Source organism: Cyanistes caeruleus, chromosome Z, assembly GCF_971803275.1.
Source record: "Cyanistes caeruleus chromosome Z, bCyaCae1.hap1.1, whole genome shotgun sequence".
In the NCBI taxonomy this organism is placed as follows: Eukaryota; Metazoa; Chordata; class Aves; order Passeriformes; family Paridae; genus Cyanistes; species Cyanistes caeruleus.
This window is the reverse complement of record NC_141732.1, coordinates 27,936,087-27,957,152: the sequence shown is the minus strand read 5'-3', so window position 1 is coordinate 27,957,152 and position 21,066 is coordinate 27,936,087. Positions and strand designations below refer to the sequence as shown.

The 21,066-nt window shown below is 45.7% G+C and overlaps 1 long non-coding RNA gene across 1 annotated transcript; it reads right to left on the bottom strand.

The window, feature by feature from the left end:
- Positions 1-865: 865 nt before the first annotated feature.
- Positions 866-20,071, bottom strand: LOC147648280 (uncharacterized). The gene is made up of 4 exons (XR_015280203.1): positions 19,659-20,071; positions 11,739-11,939; positions 7,456-9,216; positions 866-5,689 (listed from the first exon to the last, which is right to left on the bottom strand). It is a non-coding gene; the product is annotated as an uncharacterized LOC147648280 (long non-coding RNA).
- Between the last annotated feature and the right edge of the window lie 995 nt (positions 20,072-21,066).

Here is a 21,066-nt window from a genome sequence, read left to right as displayed (position 1 = left end):
CCCAGAGGCTGTCTTGCAACCTCCCTTCCTGCTCTCCTGAAAAATACTTACAATCTTTTGTCTTCTCCGGGTCTTCATGCACAAGAATTATGCAGCTAAATTCTGTGATTTAGGGAGCATTTTCCCTCTCCTGTGCTTTATCTGTCTCCTTGTCCACTGAAGGAAATTGGCCAGGAGACAAGACTCCTGTTTGATGCCTTTCTTAGGATTCAGCTCTTGGGGTGGGGGGCCCGAGGAGTTGCTGGCACCACGGCCATTCCCACACTGGCAGCTCCAAGGAGGAGGCACAATTCAGCTCTGCAGCACACACTGCAGAGCTGGGGCTTCCATCCTCATGAGAGTAGCCAGGACACCTGTTGTTCTGGCTCGTAGTCTAGGGGGGTCAGTCCTTTCCAGTCCTCTTGAGGTCATGGAGATGCAGGAAGATGGTTTCTAAGCAGGCTTAGGTGATGCAGGAAGATGATCTTTCATCATAGATTGCTAGAATATGTTTCCCTGTCCTTTTATTCCTGTTAGCTCCTTGTTTTGGTGTCTCGCATGCCTTTGTTTGCATATTACTCGGTTGCACATCTTCCTGGGAGTTTCTTTGTTCTGGTGTGGCACAGCCTCCATGGGAGTTGCTCCTTCTGTGGCATACCTTTCTAATGGGTTGCTTTTGTTAGTTTGATTTAGCCCCCATGGGAGCAGCTTTGTTACAGAGTAGCAAGGAAGTAAGGGAAAGGGTACAGGAATGTCTCATAAAAACCTTTAAAACACTTGAGAAACTGCTAAGTAATTAACATTACTAATAACCATCGGAATAAACAAGGTGCACAAGGTTTACAAATGGGATGAGAACATTAACTGTACACAACTAAACACAGTATTTTAAGCGGGGTGGATTTCTTGAGAGATTTTATTCATGACATCCACAGGGTTTTTACCTGCAGCCGCTGATTCATGCCAGAAGGAGCGAGGTCTACTGAAGTCAGCAGGGCGCACCTTTTCTCTGCTCAGGATCTCTCAGTGGTCTCAGAGGTGAGGTGCTCCTCCCAGATGAGTCCCCAGTTGTGAAAAATGACATTCACTGTTCTGGTAAATTTTAGAAGACACGAATGCTGTTGCTGGCCTGAAAAGAATGGGAAGGCCAGAGCTGTCTCTCAGAAGCAGGGAGGTCCCCCAGGAAGCCACCTGGCAGAGCCAGGCTGGAGCTGGGGGAGAGGGCTGGCTGTCAGGCTGCTGAGGAGGTGCCTGAAGCTGCTGAGTACGTCCTGTGCATTCTTTGTCAGATTGAGCAGTGTATTCTAGTGTATGTGCTTCAGCATGAGCTGCAATAGCACATGTTCCTCCTCACTTTAGTGTCACACAGACATTTTGCACCCCCTACTGAAGCCATTGTGGTGCTTGGAGGCAGCCAGGGAGCACTTTGGAGCGTTCCTTTGGCCTTTGAGGGCAGCTGGGAGTGGGTGGGCTTTGCCTGAGCTTCCCTGTGCAGTAAAGACAAAAGTGGGGATTGTTTCCTGAGCAGCAGAAGGTTGTGACCTAGCAAATGGCCCAGTGAACGTGTGTGTGCTAGTCAGACTAAATTGACCAGAACTGTGGGCTTCCTAGATTCCCCTTAAACTCATGACTTGTCACCAGTCATTGGAGACCAAATTCTTCAGAGAAATTACTTGGCTCTGTGGCTGCTTTCCTATTGGTGGTGTTTGTATCACTGGTATTATTTCCCCTCTTCTTTCTACAGGTCACATGGCCCCTGCCACAAAAATCTCCACTCCGTGTGCTTTTCAAATGAAAACGTAGGACACTTGCAGCAAAGCAATTGAGGAAGTTGAGGACATGACCAGGAACACTTCAGGATTACTTTCTCCAATGCCAGCTAGCAGCAGATTCACAATAAAAATCCTAGAAACCCCCAAGCCACTTGCAAGATTCCTTTCCTTGTCTCCCACGCAATATGGCTCTACATTCACTTCTGAATTCTTTCTTAAATGTCCCTCCTGTGGGTGTTCTGGTATAGTTTGGAATTGGGAACAGCCTCCTTCCTTTATCAACTCCAGCCTACCCTGCCTTTGGATTATGGCCATTGGCCAGGTTTTGCCCAGCCGTGGACTTGTGGATGAGGCAGAAAGTGCAATTGCATTTCCAGCCAGAAAGCAATGAAGAGCAGGGCAGCCAAAACCTCCCAAACATTCCCCCCTTTTTGTTTTTAAATATAAAAGCAGTACCTGTCATCCTGTCTCCTGGCCCTTTGGAGACAGGGTGACAAACAGGGCACTTGGACCTTCCACCTAACCCTACAGGCCTAGTTCCTTTCAGCCAGTGATACCTCTTGTTGTATCCCTGGTGATGTGACAGTCATATCCAGGAGCTGTCAAATGGCATTTCCAGTGATCCAAACTCTCAGAGTAGCATGCTGCTGGCTTGCTAACTTCAAAGTTACAACTTTAAGGCTTAACTCCAAGAACAGGAAACAGTTTAACCTTAGAATCCTGGGAAACCTCAAGAATGGAAAAAAAACCCACTTGTCTAAGTCACTTTTTGACGCATCGACTAAATACTCAAGTCCTCACCTTAGAAAGTCTTTGTGGTCATAAACAGATAAAAATCCTCAAATAAACTTGTCATCTCTAAAGGTCCCAGATCACCATAGATCAACTGCACGAGTCGTCACGGCTCCACAACTTCTGCTGGAGCTTGGTCAGGGAGATGTTGTCTCCTGGGCAGCATGTAGGTGCAGGGCAGACACCCCTGGCTACTCACCACCGTGGTCTGGTGTCCGGTGAAACACAGGGAATGCAATGGGTTCCCATGGGCCTTCCCACTTATTCGTATTCATGTCTTTGTTCATTACTTCAGGTGTGGGAGACAGGGCATCACCAGACAAATGTTGTGACCGGAAATGACTCAACATTACTGGGTTCTGGGATCGTTCCGCTGCTGTTAAGTGATTTAGGGTGTAAACAGCTTTTTCTACTCTACTCTGTCGTGTTGTGCTACACATTCCCCCGTTTTGTTTATCTAAGATGTGTTTTAAAGTGCCCTGTGCTTGTTCTACGATAGCCTGTCCAGTTAATAAATGGGGAATACCCGTTTGGTGTGACACACCCCATAGCTGTAGAAATTGTCTACTTTTTTGGGAGGTATAAGCAGGTCGGTTTTCTCTTTGGATGTTACGGGGGATGCCCAAAGCAGCAAAGGCTAATCAACAATGTGCAATGGCATCCCGACCTTTTTCTCCTGAGTGTACTGACGCCCAGATTGCCGATGAAAAGGAATCAATTGACACACGCTCCTATTGCAGTCTAAATTCAGGAATATCTATGCCATCAGTCTGCCAGATTTGGAAAGCTTTGAAGCCACGGGGATTAAGTCCCCTTTGTGGTGGAGCAGTGTGGCTCTGGCAGTCAGGGCAGGTATTAACTATGTTACGAGCTTCTGTGTTCCGCAGCATAAATTGCCTCCGTGGAGCTGCAACACCTTGATGGAAGAAGGCGGCGTGTGTGAGGCTTTTGCTCGGGCAAGTGTGTCTGGTTGTGGTGCTGTGCCGGCGGGGCTAGCTAAGTGATCTGCTGGTGCGTTGCCCTCTGTAATAAAACCTGGAAGACTGGTGTGCCTTCTGATGTGAAGGATGTAGTAAAGACGATTTCTTGCTTGAATGCTACGCCACAGGGTTTTGACTAGGCCAAATAATTGTGCATTGTCAATTTCCTTTAATAGAGCTGGATCTAATCTCTGTGTAATGGCTGCAACATCGGCAGAGTCAGTGACTGTGTTTAAAGGAGTATGGGGAAAACGCTGAAAAGCCACGGTTATGGCATGTAGCTCAGCTAACTGAGCTGACCCCTTTTCATGACCTAATGTTTGCCACTCCCTTTCTTCCTTCCACAAGGAACAATTGCTTTTCCTGGTTTTCCCAAACCATCAGCAAACACAGTGAACACAGTAATACCTTTTAAGGGAGTTTTACTCTTCAGAAGTTTCAGGGATACTGCAGTGGTCTTAATTGCAGTGACGTATGACTCGGTAGATGGTAAGAGATTTGCCCTGAGAAATTTCATAAGGCACTCGGCAAAGCAGTGCTCTTGGCCTAACACCATTCAAATTCTTCTTGTGTTATAGGAAGAATGATTTTTGAAGGATCTTTTGCAGTCACTTGTAAGCAACTTTGATGACATCTCATGATTAGCTGGGCAATTAATTCAAAGATGCTAGGGGCTGTCTTTTTTGGTTGATGGGGTAAGAACATCCATTCTAAAACATGCAAAAGGGTCAGACAACTGAGTACCCCATTGTCCAATAATTGCAGCAGGATGGAATTCAGCAGTGCATATAAACACAGTGACACACACTTCTGGGAAAAGCCGGTGGACCTGTCTGTTTGTGAGGGTCTGCTCTCCTCTTTCAAGAACGGCTTTTTGCTTCCTGAGAGATGTTAGATCAAGATCACCCTTTAGGAGGCAAAATAAGGGTACTAATTGTGGAGCGGTGGGTCCTAGATAGGTTCTGAGCCACTTGATAAGAAGTTTTGAGCATCACTGAAATTCTTAATTTTTGTTGAGAATTGAATTGATTGGGGCTGAATAGTCTGATGCATAATTTTGAGCCCAAGGTACTTCCAAGGTGGTTGCTGCTGAAGCTTTTCTGGTGCCACTTGCAGCCCAAATGATTTTCATGCTTATATCAGGCTTGGCCAAATTAGTGAAAGATCTTCTTAGTTAGAGTGGCTATTAAAATGTCATCCATATCATGATATAATGATAACAGTAAGGCAATTGTTGCCTTACTGATGAGAATGCCCAAGCAACATGCCATTGGCAAACGGTAGGGCTATTTTTCATGCCTTGAGGAGGAACTTTCCATTGATTGCGCTCCAAAGGGGCAGTGTTCTTAAAAGAAGACACTGTGCAGGCAGACTTTGAGGTATCATTTGGCTGTAGTGGAATAGGAAAGAAACAATCTTTTAGATCCACAGTAAGAATGTCCATGTTGGCAGGAAGCATTGTGGGAGATGGCATAGCAGGTTGTAAAGCTCCCATGTTTCTGTGACTACATTGATTTTTTTCAGGTCCTGGAGCAACCTCCATTTCCCCGACTTCTTTTTGATGACGAACACCGGGGTTTTCCAAGGGCTTGTGGAGGGTTCTAGGTGCCCTTGAACCAGCTGCTCCTGTATCAAAGACTTCAGGGCATGTCGTTTTTCCTTCTCTAGGGGCCACTTTGGTACCCACAGAGGCTGAGAGGTAACCATTTTAGGACTAGTGTATGAGATTTCAAACAGCCCTTTCAAACAGTAGCCCCATCAAAAATCTGTCCCCACCCGGACTCCCCAGGCAGATAAAACATCCCTCCCCAAGAGGTTAGGTGGTGCTGCAGTGAAGTAAGGTCAGATGGTGGCTGTCTGACCCTCTGGACTTTTCAGCAACACAGGCTTACTGCTCCAAGAGCTCTACGTGGTCCCATCGAGGCCAGCAACAGTGGATCCCGCAGCTGTGGTGGGCCATGATGAAGGCCAAGTTTGGGCAGAGATGATGCTGACATCTGCCCCTGTGTCAATCATTCCACTAACCTTTATTTGGGAGGGCTGTGCCCACGGCACTGTGATAGTACACACCATGTTAGGCCTCTGATCGCCAGCAACCTGGGTCCAAAATACGTGAGGTTCGTTCACCTGTCGACCTGAGGCCTTGGTCTCCTCTCACCTTGGGGTCTGTATTTGGAAGACAAGACATCAAAGGGATAAGCTGGGCTATTTTGTATTTTTCAGGAATAGTCACAATACTGGAATAGAGGGGTAGCATGTATTTATCCGGTAAAGTCTGAATTAATAAGAGCAGGGTGTACATCGATATCTTGCATAGTGGCACTGGACCTTGCAAGTACGAGTGCTCTCAGCCTTCTCCCGATAGGCCCCTGGGCATCAAGTGGGATTTGATGTACTTTTAAGGTGCTTATGGTCACTGAGATGAGGGTGGAAACATCCATTCCAGCGGCTCCTTCATTCCTCCCTGTGAGCTACTCGCACAGGCTGCTGTGATAGATTGGCATTTAAGAAAACAAAAAGAAACACCTCAAGAAGTCCAAACTGCTAGAGGCTGTTTGGTGGGAGTTTTTCTCCTGGCCAACAACTGGCCATTTCTAAGAATTGACATCCGTTTTGACTATTGAAAAGTGAGATCAACCTGTGAACGCCACCTTAAGACCTAAGCCTGGGAATTTCTTTGTCTCTTTGTTTCTGGCTGGGAAAGGTAGCAGAGCTCCAGCTGGCCTCCCGTTCCCCTGCCCAGGCCATGTGGCCCACGCAGGGGCTGGGCTGGGCCTGCCGCGGCTCCCGGCCGAGAGATGGGGCCTGCGGAGCTTCCCCCCGGGCTCTGGCCGGGCCAGGCCGGTCCCTGGCTCGGCTGCAGTTTTTGCTCTGACTCAATTCACCAGAGATGGTCGAGTAGAGAAAGAAAAGCGCTCTTGACTTGCGGCGAGCTGAGACAGTGACCACACTCTCTAGAGCTACCATGAAGAATCTTCCATCGCAGACAGCTCCAGCTGCTGCTCCGGCAGAGATCACAAAACCATCTACAGAGCCTGGACAAGGTTTTAACCCTTTCATTACCCAGATGTGACTGGCAGATTAATGGGTTTTTTTCCAGAGAAAGAAAGAGAGAGTAATGAACATGTAAAAAGAGTTTATAAACTATCAGAGACAGTGAAGGAAAGAATTAAGCTTTAGAAGAGATAAAGAATAAGGAGATGCTTTAAGAAGCTGAAATATTTTTCTGTGAAAGCTACAGAGATAGACAACAGCGTTCTGAAAAAACTGCTTTAATTCATGACAGAGTATTTTGGGAGGAAGAGAGTAGTTCGAAGTGTGGATTTTGAGCAAAAAGTGAAGTGGTTGTGATACAGTGAGGTGCTGGAACAGAGGGGGAGAAGTAATAGTTGAAGATTTGTGGCTTTGTAGAAGCAAAGAGAAAACTTCTGTTTGCAGGGAAGCTCACAGAGACAAATGAAGAGAACTTTTGCCTTTGAATAACTCATCCTTAAAAATGACATCCCCAGACTCATTTGACCCATAACACACCTCAGAGTGATGTAAAATGAGAGAAGACAACGGATAGCAGATTTACAAGCAGCTGGCATCAGAGAATTTTTTATAAAGAAAATTAGTTTTCTTGTGAGAAACTCCATAGACTCGCAGAAAAAGACTTCTGTTTCTCTACAGAGACTGATAAGAAAACTCTAGCAAGAATTGGGACTGTTTTAAATACCAAAGTTTTTTTGTTGCTCTGTTGTCATGATGAATAAGAAAATGGCTGAGTAGCGGGGGAGAAAAGGGTTTTCTGGGAGTATTATTCTCGTTTTCTTATAGTTTTATTAATAAACTTTCTTTATTCCTTTTAAGTTTTATGCCTGTTTTGCTCTTCTTCTAATCCATATCTCACACCAAGAAAGAAGTAACTTTTCTAGTAATTTTTTACTTACTGCTTTAAAACCACGGCACCTGCACAGGAAGGCAAGGAGACCTCACACTGGATTTTCCCTTTGCCTGCTCCTTGAGACAATGTCTGTTAGTATGGAATTGTGATCTGCATTGCTTGGCTAAATGACCGGGTTTTTCACCCTTGTTACAATTGATGTCCATATTCCTCTGACCCTGGCATGTTCCCACTGAGGCGGCCTTGCGGGGACAGTTCATTTTTAGGTGGCTTTGCTGTCTGCATTTCTAACACTGACAAGGTGACACTCTTACAGCAGCGGCAATTGAAACAGCTGGTAAAGTCATCCTGTGGGAATGAGAACCAACATTAGAACAGGCAGGGATCATATCATTTAGTGATGGATTTTCATTTGGTAGCAGTTCTATAATCCTTCAACCATCCTCGTTCGCATTGCCCCTTCCTCACTGCAAAATCAAGGCATTTCTGGCCTCAGGATTTGTCATTTGTTTCTCCATCACACCTTGTAACCTCCACATGAATTGTAGATATGCTTCTTTGACTCCTTGTTGGATTTTGGAATACGCTTGTGTTGGATTGTCTTATTTGCTACTTTAAATAATGCCTTTGTTCCCAAGTATTTCATCCATGCCATTGTTAGTGGATGCAGGTTGGCCTGGAGTTTTGGATGTCTCGCTGGTGCTAGTCCTAAAAGCTGAGGGACCTCGGCCTCGTAACATGGATCTTGGAGTGGAACTTTTATATTGTTTAACTCCATGATTACCAGCGCAGTGTCTCCATTCCATCTGCTGATTCCAACAGCATATATTGGACAGTTGTAAACATTCATTTGGCTAGTTGCTTCATGTCAAATGGTGTTCCTTCCTCTGTTGTTAAAGAGCACAGCATATTAGCAACGGCAGGCAAACCTGATCCGTGCTTGGCAACCAGCTGACGCAGCTCAGGAAGTGCCAGCCATTGGAAAGGGGTGCATTTCCCTGGTAGATTTCCACTGCCTCTTACTACGGGAGATGCAGCAATTGTCCCATCCTCTGGCTCCCAGCCCCCTGACACGGGCACATCCATTTTTTCTGCTCCTTCACTTTCCCCACTCACAATAGCTGCCTGCTTCACCTTTTGCCAGATGCTTACAGGATCAGGCAGGGCTGTTGGCAGTGCAGTGATGGCGGTGACATCTCAGGGCTAACCAAGGGGACGGTGGCTCTGGCTCTCTCTGGTTGTATCCCTGGCGTCCCTTGCCGCTCTATTTTCCAGAGGTAGCTCCATCTCCGGTGATAGCAGCGTGTCTGCTGCAACAGCAGCGGCAACATCAGGACTCTGGTCCACCATTATTTCTGGGTATGATGCTTCACTGGGCACCAGATGCTTCTGATGACACGTGTGTCTCAGGCGAGCGCTGTTGTGATGCTGCACAGGTGCGTTTGAAGCAGCTGCAGGATGCTCTTTCTCCATAGAAAATGCGTGGCCAGCACAGCCAGGCATGCTCACAGAATGCCTGCTCATCAAGGCTGTGGAGCACAGCTCCACAACAGAAGCAGCTTGGCAGTGGCCAGGGCTTGACAGCAGCTGGACATGGTCCCACATTGCCCAGCAGTAAGCACCTCTCTGCAGCACTTGGAGGCAGGGCACGGAGGTGTGGCAGAGCACGGAGCGGCGGCAAACCCCACTCCATCACCAGGCACTGCCTCACTGGGGCAAGGAACCTCATCGGAGCAGCCAGGTGCCGCTTCAGGCTTTTCTGCAGGTGCCAAAGCCCATGCACCCATGCACCCATGCTGCTGATGTCCTGCAATTACAAAAAAGGAAAAAACAGAAAGGAGAGGTGTTGACCAAGCATGGCACTCTACAGCATCCTTAGTAGCTCTAAGGCTGTGGGCAGCTTTTCCCCTCTGTGCCACGGCTGTCCCACCACTCTTCACAGCTCAAATGCTGCAAGCAGCTTTTCCCAGATGCCCCGTGTCTATCCCACAGCTCTGCTCAGCCCAGATGCTGCAGGCAGTTCTTTCCAGCTGTCTTTCTTCTCTGCCCCTTCTGTCTCCCCGCTCCACCCCTGACAGCTCCTGTATCACTTCCAGTGGTCACCAGTTGTCGCAGTCTGGGAGACACACAAGCGACAAGACACGCTGGGTTCATGCACAGCAGCCACCTTTCACTGAGTTCAGCTCTCTTTATATAGATCAGAAGGACTGCACGGGCAACCCCCACTGGCTGAACCGGTTGCCACCCGGTCAGCCAGGCAAGAGCTGCTCTGTCCCCAGTGCTCTAGGCCTGCTCTCCAACAGCTCCCACTGGTCAAGTGACATAATCGAGGCACTTACATAAACACACACCTTTCACTTACAGAACAGGGATTCATTATAATTGTGAGGCCTTCAGGCCAGCTGCTGACCACCACAGTACAGGAGAGCCTCATTTGTCTGCCCTTTGAGGTGGCTGCTCACTGCAGCCTCTTGAATCTGGAAACTTCATCTGGAGACTGAGTTCTCTGCCCCATGTTTTTTCCCAGAGACCAGGGCCTGTCATCTGCTGTCCCAGGTGGCTTTGAGGGTGGCCCCTGTGACCCTACTGCAAACAACAGCGGACAGTGGCAGGTGGTTGTTTCCAAAATCATGTCCTTCAGGGGCAGTGTGCTGTGTACATCCTTTGTCCAGCCAGGCCCCAGACCTGGGGATCACATGCAGGCACTGCTGCTGCTGCCACTGAAGTCAGTGAGGATTTGCTGGTTGGCTTCCATCCCAGCAGAACTGGTCACTTACAAAGCCGGGGGCTGATGCTGTCCTGCAGATCTCTGGGCTGCATGGGGGGGAGGGAGCTGTCCCTTGCTGTTATTCTCCATCAGGAAAAGCTGTGCCAGCCAGGTGTGCATCAACACAGCAAACAGGGAGTGTGAGAGTCTCTTCCATCTGTGTCTGCTGAGAGTTTTGACTTTTGAGATGAAGTGGCACAAAGTCCATTGCTTTAGGTCCCTCTCTGTATCGCTGTGTTAGATAATGCTGCTACCTCGGCCTGTAGCACAGCAGCAGGGCAAAAAGCCTCTCAGCTCAGCAGGTGCAATAAGCTGCTATCAATGCACAGAAAAACTGCATTTTGTCTTTATGAGGGAGATGAACACTGTTTGAGCAGTGAGAAAATAGGGAATGATGCTCCTGAACTTTCCTTCTTTCCTTCTGTCAATTACAGGCAGATCTCTGTGGCTCCTGGGTGTGCCCATGACTGGCAGCAAAAGGGGGAATCTCCAGTGCCACACCCAGGTTGGGCCATGAGGTGCCAGGACCAGGAGCATGGCCCTACGTGAGCTCACCTGCAAATTGTGTCTAGACTTGCAGGTAGGTGCCACAGCCCAAGTCAATCAGTTGGGCCTGTCTGGTGGCCAGGTTGAGGAGGATTTGTTGGGTTGGATGTCCCTGTGCAGCATGTCACAGCTGCTGCCGTGCCATTGCTATAAACGGGCTCAGAGTTTTTGGGAGGAAAAACAAAGTCAAGCCCTTTATTAACCAAACTACAGAAAAACACCAACAGAGGCAAGAGACACTGATTAGGGCACCTCCAACAATTATCAGTATTTTCTTCCACCGTTTATGGGTATCATTCATTCCTAGATACTGTTTCCAAGGCAGCTCACCTACAGAAAAAGTGAATTTAGGGCCTCTTCTCCATGTACACTCCTCACCAATGGCATCAGATCGCAAGCTCTAGGCTTCCTCTTTTGGTCTTTTATCTGGTGTGGATTCTCCTTTTTCTAATACCCATAGTAAATTCTGTAGGCTCAAAGGCATTCCTTTCCATGGCCAGATTTCGGCCATTTGGGTGTCACCACAAATCCAAAAGTTAGTAATGTTAAACTCACGGCTTATTCTCTCTGCCAAATCCAAGAATAGGTTTTCCCACTATGGTACCTGTATCCCAGGTCCCTGCTTTATTATCCCTCTCCCCTCTCTATCTTTGATCCAGTCTGGCTTATAAACTCCTTTGGCAGTACCACTTGCAATAGGCTTTTTCTCTGAACAAATCCAGTTCTCCTTCATAAAGCATTCCCCCAACAATTTTCATTTCATGTTCCCTACCTTTTCGGACAGCCAATACATTTTCCCATCCTCATTACAATAGTCAGTTCTAAAAAGTTGATACAATTGAGGTTTGGGTCAGTATGTACTCTGAGGACGGCAGTCCAAGAGTCTCCTGCATATGTGGGGTAGCAGCACTTATCACAGGGAGCCGCTTCTTCTCTCTGGACCATTACTTTAAGAGGAGAAATACCAGCAGGAGTCTGGTACAGGTCACTTTCCCACCCATGCCTCACTTTCTCACCTGTGGCTCTTTTTGTGGCAAGAAGTGTATCCTGATCCAGTCATGCCTCCCTTCTTTTGGCACTCCTTGCCAGCTACTATTTTACTTCTTTGTTGCAGGAGCTTGTCATTTTCCCTTTTGTATCCATATGCTTGTTTCTTTTAGGGCCTGATTGCTAGATGTGTGGGAGAATGCTCTATCTGCTTCTTACGATCTTGGCATCTGCAACAAGAAATACCAGAAGTTAACGAGGAACCTTCAACCTCGTACATTCTCATATGTTAGACAATTTCTTTAAATAGATTATATACAGTTAAAACTTAATATATTTTAAATACATTCAACAAGGGTTGAATATTTAAATAGAGTTAAATAATTAGTGTGGCTCATAGTTGCAATGTTTAAAATAGACTCTTATTATTTCCTGTTCCCAGGAGGTTGATTTGGAAATTTCTTCTTTCAAATGAGCTTGGTGTCTGACACTTTTGTTGTTGTCCATTCTGTGGGAGTAGAAGCTGGTTCCTTAGGAGCAGGGACTGGTCCTTTGACTCTGGTGACATGTGTCCATCCCTTTTCGTGTGTTTGGGTCACTGTTTCAGTGATTAGCAAAACTCAGAAGGGACCTTCCCATCTTGGAGTTAATGCTTGTTCTCTCCATGTTTTAATCAGGACCCAATCTCTGGGTTTAAATTTATGTACTTTAAAATCAAAGGGGGTGGTTTGAGGGAGTTATCCTTTCTCCCCTAATTCTTCCAAGGTGTTAGCCACTGCCTGTATGTATATTACATATTATTTCTATTATTGTATTTTCTGTATGTATATTACACTCCTCATATGTTCCAATGGTACCCGGAGTGGTCAGGAATGGTAGACCAAACATCATCTCGTATGGGGAAACCCCCTAATCTGCTCTAGGTTTTGTCCTTACCCTCGTTAAAGCAAGAGGAAGACACTTCAGTGAATTGCTTTTTGTCTCTTCTGTTAATTTCATGAGGGCTATTTTTAGTGTTTGATTGATTCCCTCAAAGTTCCCGTCCAGAACTTTGTGGCCTCCAGGGGGTATGGAGTCTCCAAGCCATATTTAGGGCAGCTGTTATTTGATGGAGGATTTTTGACATAAAATGTGGGCCTCTAGCTAAATCTATAGTATTTATTAGTCCATACCTTGGTATAAATTGTTCCAAAAGGAATTTATTAAAGACTTCTGCTGTTGCCTTGGTGGTTATGAGTTAGATGATCAATTATAACCAATAGATATTTGAATCTTTGTACCTGGGGAAGTTCAGTATAATCTAGCTTCATACTTTGGAAGGGTCTTCTAGCCAATTCTCTTCCCTCTTGAGGAAATTTCCCCATTACCTTTTTGTTTACCCATTAGCAGATCGTGCATTCTCGAGTTATAGCTCTAAGGACTTCAAATACTCCAATAGAGGCATAAGTCCGTACAAAGGGATCATTAACGCTTGGGTCCCCCAATGGGTTGAAGCATGGAGGCTCTCTAACACCTTCTGAGCCAGTGGTTTGTTTAGTACTTGCCTCCCATGCAGCATCCTCCATTCCCCTTTTTCATTTGTAACAGCACCATGCTTTTTATAATTCTTCTTGCTCTTTTTCACTGAATATCGGAACTCCCTCATCTTCTTTGTTTCTATCATCCTTACCCCCCACTTCTACCAGCTGTAGTATTTTGCTGGTGTTCTCTAAAGCAACTGCCTTGGCTACTTGGTCAGCTAAGTGATTTCCTTTTATTCTCACTGAATCTCCTTTCTGATGTCCTTTCACGTGGACTACTGCTATCTCCTCTGGCCCCATCAAAGCTTCCAGCACAGCTTTAATTAAACCCTCATGAATTCACGATTTCCCTTTGCAACTTACAAAGCCTCTTTCAGTCCAAATTCTCCCAAAGGTGTGTACCACCCCCTCAGCATATCTGGAGTCTGCAGAGATAGGTCCGCTCTTTCGATTAAGCCATTTCCATCCTTTTAACAGTGCCTAGCTCTCGCAGCACTGTGCAGACCAACTATCAGGGAGCTTTCCTTTCTCTGTAACAGTCATGTTACACCCGCCAATGATGGCGTATCCCGACATTCTTGTTCCATTTACTACTTTGGATGAACCGTCCACAAAAAGAATTTCCCCCTCAGTTAACGGATGCTCCAGAAGGTCTTCTCTGACCTTGGACTGTAAATCAATGATCTCAAGGCACCAGTGCTCTGACTCCTCTTCTGTTGGTCTTCCATACGGGAACTGCGATGGATTCTGAATTTTTGTAATTGCTAATCCCAGGCTTTCACTATTATGCCAAATTAATTCATATTTTGAGAGTCTATTATCTGATGTCCAGTGACCAGCCCTTTTGCTTAGAATGGCTTTCAAATCATTTGGGGTATACACTTGGGTTTTGCTCCCAAACGTTAGTTTCCAACTCTCTTTTATGAGGGCTGCTGTCGTGGCTATGGCTTGGAGACAATTTGGCCACCCTCTAACCACAGCATCCAATAATTTTGACACATAAGCCACAGGCTTCATAAGCCCACCCCACTCCTGTACCAGGACACCATAGGCTATTCCCTCTTCAGTATTAACAAATGGTTCAAATCATTGACTTAGATCTGGCAAGCTCAATGCAAGGGCACTAGCCAATCTTGCTTTCTATTTCAGGAACTTCTTTTCATCGTCCTCAAGCCAAGTGATAGGTTCACCCCCTACCAATTAATCACATAAGAATTTAACTAATTTAGTATGATCTTCTATCCACAATTTGCAAGATCCAATTAGCCCCAATAATTTCCTTATATCCGTTTTGGTCTTTGGTGCCGATAATGATAATATCCCTTGGACTAGGTTCGGATCTAACTTTCCATATCCTTTTCCAGTGAAATGCCCTAAATATTTCCCTTCAGGTTCAACAAATGTTAGTTTCTTTTTTGACACTCTCAAACCTTTCTCCCCCAAGAAATTTAGTAAACTCACTGTCATATTTTGGACCTCTTCTTTTGATTTCCCTGAAACCAAGAGATCATCTACATACTGTAGGACTTGTTCCTTTACTGAGCCCAGACCATTTCATTAGTTCCTCTAAGACTTGTCCAAATCAATTGGGAGATTCCGTAAATCCCTGGGGTTGCTGGGTCCATTGCAACTGTTGTTTCCGGCCTGTTTCCTCGTCTGCCCATTCAAATGCAAACCACTTCCTGCTTTCCTTCTCTAAGGGGCAGGACCAAAAGGCATCCTTCAGATCAATGACGCTGAACCATGCCTGTTCTGATGGCACTTTATTTAATAAATGATATGGATTAGCCACCACCGCGTACCTGGTGACAGTTTGTTCATTAACCTCTCTCAAATCTTGCACTAACCCATATGTACCATCACGTTTCCTGACTGATAAAATTGGTGTGTTATCTGGTGACATACATGGTTCTAATATTCCCCCTTCAACTAACTCCTTAATCGCTGTACTTAACCCTCGTTTTCCTTCTGCTGATACTGGATATTGTCTCACCCTGATGGGTAGTATTTCATTTTAATCTCTATGGGGGGAATATTTAATAGTCTGTGACATCCTTTTTCTGCCCACACCTTGGGATTTACCCCTTTTTCATCGTCATTTCTCAGTACCAACATCCTGGCTACCATACGTCCTCCCTCTGCTACCACTCCTATTTGCAGTTGCACTTGGAAGTCCCGGCTCAAAAGATTGCACCCTATGTCCAGCACGTACAACAAATCTGCACACCCCTCCCAGAAACTCCCTTTTACTTTCACCTTTTCTACAAGAAATACTTCAAATGGTTCATTTTCTGCACCATTCACTTTACATCTGCAATTACTTAATTTATACCCCCTTGGAATCTCAGAAATACTTGATCTATCTGACCCAGTGTCAACTGAAAATTCCTGTTCTTCGCTCTGAGGGACAATTTCCATCTTTACCACGGGCTCCCTCTGATGTTCAATCCCATCCCATAGAGCATAGAGCCCCTGACACCCCTTATCGTCTCCCCTCAAAATCTTTTTCAAGGTATCTTGTTCTTTGGCTATACTTTCATCTTGCTCTCTCTTCTTACAAAACCTCTTGCTATGACCCTTCTCATTACAGCAATAACAAACCATATCCACCCACAGGGATTGTCTCTCTCCATCTCCTTCTTTCTTCCCCTCTGCCCATCTTTTCAATCCCCCTTTCTCCTCTTTCACTGGCTCATTTTTATCAACCCACATACTTGGCTTTGCCACTGCTATCATGATTTTAGCTTTTGCCTTGATTTTCTCCACCTCCCTTCTTAAGCATATATGGATGCTAGCTTTGGAACAGGCTGCAGGGAGCTGCAGAAACTGCAGGCCCATGGCCTCTCAGTCCTGCCTGAGAAGCTAGCCTGGGAAATTCATAGGAGGATTTCAAAACAATCCTCAGAGACAGAAAACAATTGCCAGGTGCTGTTTGTCTGTCCTCTTGTTTTCCCTTGCAGGAGAGAGTCAGGGGGGTAGTGAGCCCCACTGTCCAATGATGGTGATGTAGCACTTTGCTAACCAATAAGAGTTTCCTTTCTGTACTTTTCCACCTATCTGTCTATAAGACAAGCTAGAGCAATAAACTAGAGAGATTCTCCTGTTGTGACTCCCTTGAGAGTCCATGTCATTCTTTATCGCCGTTCCCAATCAGAACGACAAGCATACTTTTTGCACCTCCCTCAAGAACTCATTAAGGCTCTTCTCCTGCCAGTTACTCAATTTTTTCCAGTTTTCTTCTGATGTCTACCCTGGCTTTAGCTACAAACTGTATTCTTTCCAATACCTGTCCTTCTGGACTCTCTGGATCAACACTAGAGTATAATTGAAAATTCCTTTTCAATCTTTCGAGCCAAGTGCTGCGTCTTTCATCTTTCTCCTGGTGACTATCAAACACTAGCTTGGCAATATTTGCTCTGGCAACTGCCTCTCCTATTCCTCGTATCATCAGTGTTCTATAGTCCCTCATATTCCTCCATCCTTCTTCCTCGTTGGGATCCCATCCCGGTTGGTTATTAGGCACTTTTTCCTCTCCTCTAGGAACAATTTGATTCTCTCTTTCCCAAATCCTCATTGCAGCTGCCTGAATTAATTGATTCTCCTCTAGGGAGAAAAGTATACCCAGTACTGAATTTAATTCTTCCCAGGTATACATGCTTGGACCCAAGAATTGATCCAGTTGGTTTGGTATCTCAACTGGATCTTCCAATAGGGCTTTTATTTCCTTTTTATAATGTCTCAGCTCAGAGGCGGTCAGTGGGGCATCTACAAACCCTATTCCCCCTCTAGCACCCCACATAGGTACTTCTGTCAATGGAAACAACCTTTCAGATCTCTCTTTTTTACTCCTGTTTTTCTCAGCCTGGAATCTGGTATTGTACCTGTTGGCCTTTTTCATTCTCACTCTGTCTTTCACAACCGTATGTACTCTCTCCCCCTTGTGCACACTCCCTTTCCATTTCTGTCCCTAGTCTTTCTTTTAACCCCATCCTCTCTCCAACACATTGAGTTATGGGGGAGAAAGAGAAAGGGATATTCTGGAGGCTGTTGGGGGCAAGGATAGGTACAGGAATATCTGATGACTTAGGTGAGGGTTTGAAGATTCAGCTGGGATTACAGAAATAATTGGACGAGACACAGGGGAGGCTGTGGGAACCTGGAGTCTTAAAGGTGGTTCTGAGGAGGATGTGTGTGGTGTTGGGGAAGTGGAAGGTGAATTAAGATTCGTGGGGGAGGTAGGAAGAACAGGTTCAGAAGGAGGACATGAGGGTATGGACAGGGACTTAGTGGGAACTGAAGGCAAGATGGGGTAAGGTGCTAATGGCAGAGGAGGAGGATGATGGATAACAGGTGGAGTTGGGGGAGGAGGTGGTGGGAGGTTATCTAGGGGGTTCCACTTCTTTTCAACTTTTCCTCCTTCTTCCCTACCTGACCCTTTAGATACTTGAAATACCTACACACTTTTCTCTGTCTCAACTTTCTCAAGCCAACAGGATGCATATTTTGCTGCTTCTTCATCTGGAACCTCTTTTAAACTGACATGTTTATTTAATGCCAAGCATAACCATTTTTCCTTGCAGCCATACCAAGGCCAATAGACAGGGCCCTCTGAAATGCTTTCCATTGCCCATATTTCAGTACAATACTTTATCATTTTTATTTTATTTAGGCCCTTTAAAATATCTTCTTTTTCCCACCTGTTCAACATTTCCCCCAGGGGACTATTAGCGCCTACTTCCTTAGGGGTGTTCTTTCGTTTTCCTTTCTGACCTTTTTTCCTACACACTGTCCCATTGTCTTTTACTATTTAAACTCAACTATTACTTTCAATGAATACAACAAAATCCAGAAGACATAATGAATGTAATATAAATCCAACGGTATTACGGTCTACCTAGATCAGAGATTAATAGGGAAACTAAATAAGAAAACACTTAAACAAGAGTAAATATGATATTCTAAACATTAGTTTAAAGAAAACCACTTTGGAAATGGCTACAGCGCAACTTATCAAACACACCCGAATGTTAACAACAACTGGAATACCAACTGCAGGTGATCACCTGAAATAAGGGTAAAAGGGTAGCAAAACAGATTAATTACAACATTCAAAAGTAGAAAGGCCAAGAATTGAAGTAGTTGTTAAAATAGTATGGGAAACAAAAATAAATATGGCGGTCAAAGACAGAATGGCCAACAATGGAAATAGTAATTAAAATAGTTTGGGAAACTAAATAAATATGGGTGTCAAAAAAAAAAATAAATGGCAGACAATTGAAATATTAATTAAAATAGCGTGGGAAAATAAAATAAATATGTCTGTCAAAAACAAAATGGCAGACAATGGAAATTGTGACTAAAATAAAAATGGAATGGAACCCAAATGAATCAATTGAAGAGAGTGAAATAAAAACAGTGATATGTATCCAATTAAAATCATTGTAACAATAAATATGGGTATTTATGATTAGCAGCTAAAGATGAGGAAATTCCTATGAATTAAATAACTATCCTATTCAATATGACCGCTCAGCTTAAAATGGATGCCTCAAATGACCCTCACAGTCCAAAATGGCCGCCCCACCAGCCCATTATGATCTGAAATGGCCGCCCCGCCAGCCCCGTACCATCTCAAATGGCTCTCTTGAGAAGTGATCTGGGGACTCTTGGCTAGCCTTCACCCCAGAACTGCACTCTCCAAGGACCCGCAGCTATACAAGAAAACCTGAAAACCACAGACTAACAGCAAATTCCTAGTAAAACTTCCAAACACAAGCCAAATCTCCCACAGATAAAATGGACATTAAATGAGCGAGAATAAATCACAAAAAAAATATAAATGACCAAATTATGACCAAACTAGAAATTTTAAACAAACTATAAATAAAAACATCAAGTATAGATATAGATATAGATACCCCTCCTACCTCTGGGGTCCTAATTCCCTGGACAACAAATCCTCCCTTTGGTTGGTTTCCAGGCAATCACCCCTGCCCACCCCAGTCCTTCCTCCCTCCAGTCCCTCTTGGGTTCCTAGTTCAGAGGGGACTTCCCCTTCCCAACCCCCTCTTTGGGATTCCTAGCTCAGGGGGTGAGGGTTCTGGATAAGATCAACTGCACCTCACAAGCCTCCTTTTGGGAGGACAGGAGCCTTTGCGAGTAAGGCTGGTGTAAGGGAAGGTACTACCTGTCTCCCACGAGCTCCCTAAAAATCCCCTAAACAGGATTTTTAAATTGAGATTCTAGGAGTCCACTCACTCAATCTCAATTGCTTCCCTCTGTTCTCGGTCAGCCCACTCGCGGGAGTCCGGAAACGCGGTGCTAGCAGGCCCCACTTGCTTCTGGAGTCTCTATTAACAGCCCCTGTCTCACTCACACTCACACTCACTTCACAGCCCCTTCCCCTCAGACCCCACCCACCACACCAACCTGTGTGTCGTGGGCCTCGCTCCCTCTCGAGGTGGGGTTGCTGTGCCTCTGCTGGTCTTCGGGTCCTATCAGCTGTCCCTTCCACGGTCTCGATGTAGTCCAGGGGGACAAAAAATACATGCGCACCCAAATCCGTCCTATGCCGAGACTGCTCCCCGGCATGATAGTTCCAGACGAGTTCCCAAAAATTGTTATAAATGGGCTCAGACTTTTGGGTAGAAAAACAAAGGCAAACCCTTTATTAACCAAACTACAGGAAAACACCAACAGAGGCCAGAGCCCATGACAAGCCTGAGCTCTGCAATAGCAATGCCAAACACTCTCCCTTAAATCAAACTCTGCAGGAAGACCCCCAAGTGGAAGCTCGATGCTCTTTTTATAGATCCCCCCTTGTCCATGATTGGTCCATTTTCAATCTGCCCTCTGATTGGTCCATTTCCCGGGCTGTCATTGGTCTTTAGCGTGGTGCACTCCAGACCAATCATTCCCCCAGGGCGTCGAGTGATTGGTTGGCTTTTCCACCAATGGTTGTTTCTGGTGCAGATATCACCCCTGGCACATCATGTTCTGGAGTGTTCTTTTAACTTACCACCGCGCAATACCCCACCAGCCCTGCACCATCCCATCTCCACTTGACTGCCCCCACACCAATCACCGGACTTTGCCCACTTCCCTTCTAAACCCACGAGAACACAAACTCCCTAACAACAAATGTTAACTAACGACTAGGAACATTTTCTATTGAATAATTAGTAACTTATAACCCAGACATCAACAATTAATCAACATGTTACAACAATTAGATTTCTTATGACACTTATAACACCACATGTCCTCCAGCACCTGGCAGAGCAGCTCCTGCACCACCCAGCTCTTCTGATAGGATCTCCCACACCAGAATGAAATCAAATAGGTCCTGGCACTGCTTCATCACCAACAAGAAGTTGTTGTGGAGCTCAAACCATTCCAGGAGATGAACACCACAGAATCCAGCGGATATCTTGTCCAGCAGCTCAATCTCCAGGGTCACGTGGATGCCATAGGGCTGCAGGAAGACCACGATGCTGAGAGTGGAGCTGGTGCTGTGCCAGGGGTCTGGAAATGCTCACCCATCCTGGGATGCTCTGTTCCCTGCGCTGAACCCACCCTGCCCCACAGGGCCCCTGGCCGAGCCCCGCTCGCCCCGGGGCAGCACTGGCCACTTCGTTGCCAGGCCGAAGCAGGCTCTGATGGAATCATGGAGCAGCTCTTTCTTCCTCCATGGCCATATCCACCATCTCGTTTAGCTTCTTCTTCACTACACTATAACTTTTATTTCCGGCAACCTGCAACTTTCCCCTGATGCTCGCATCCCCTGGACCTCATCCCGCCTACTCACCCCCCACACTGCCATCTCTTCCTCACAAGC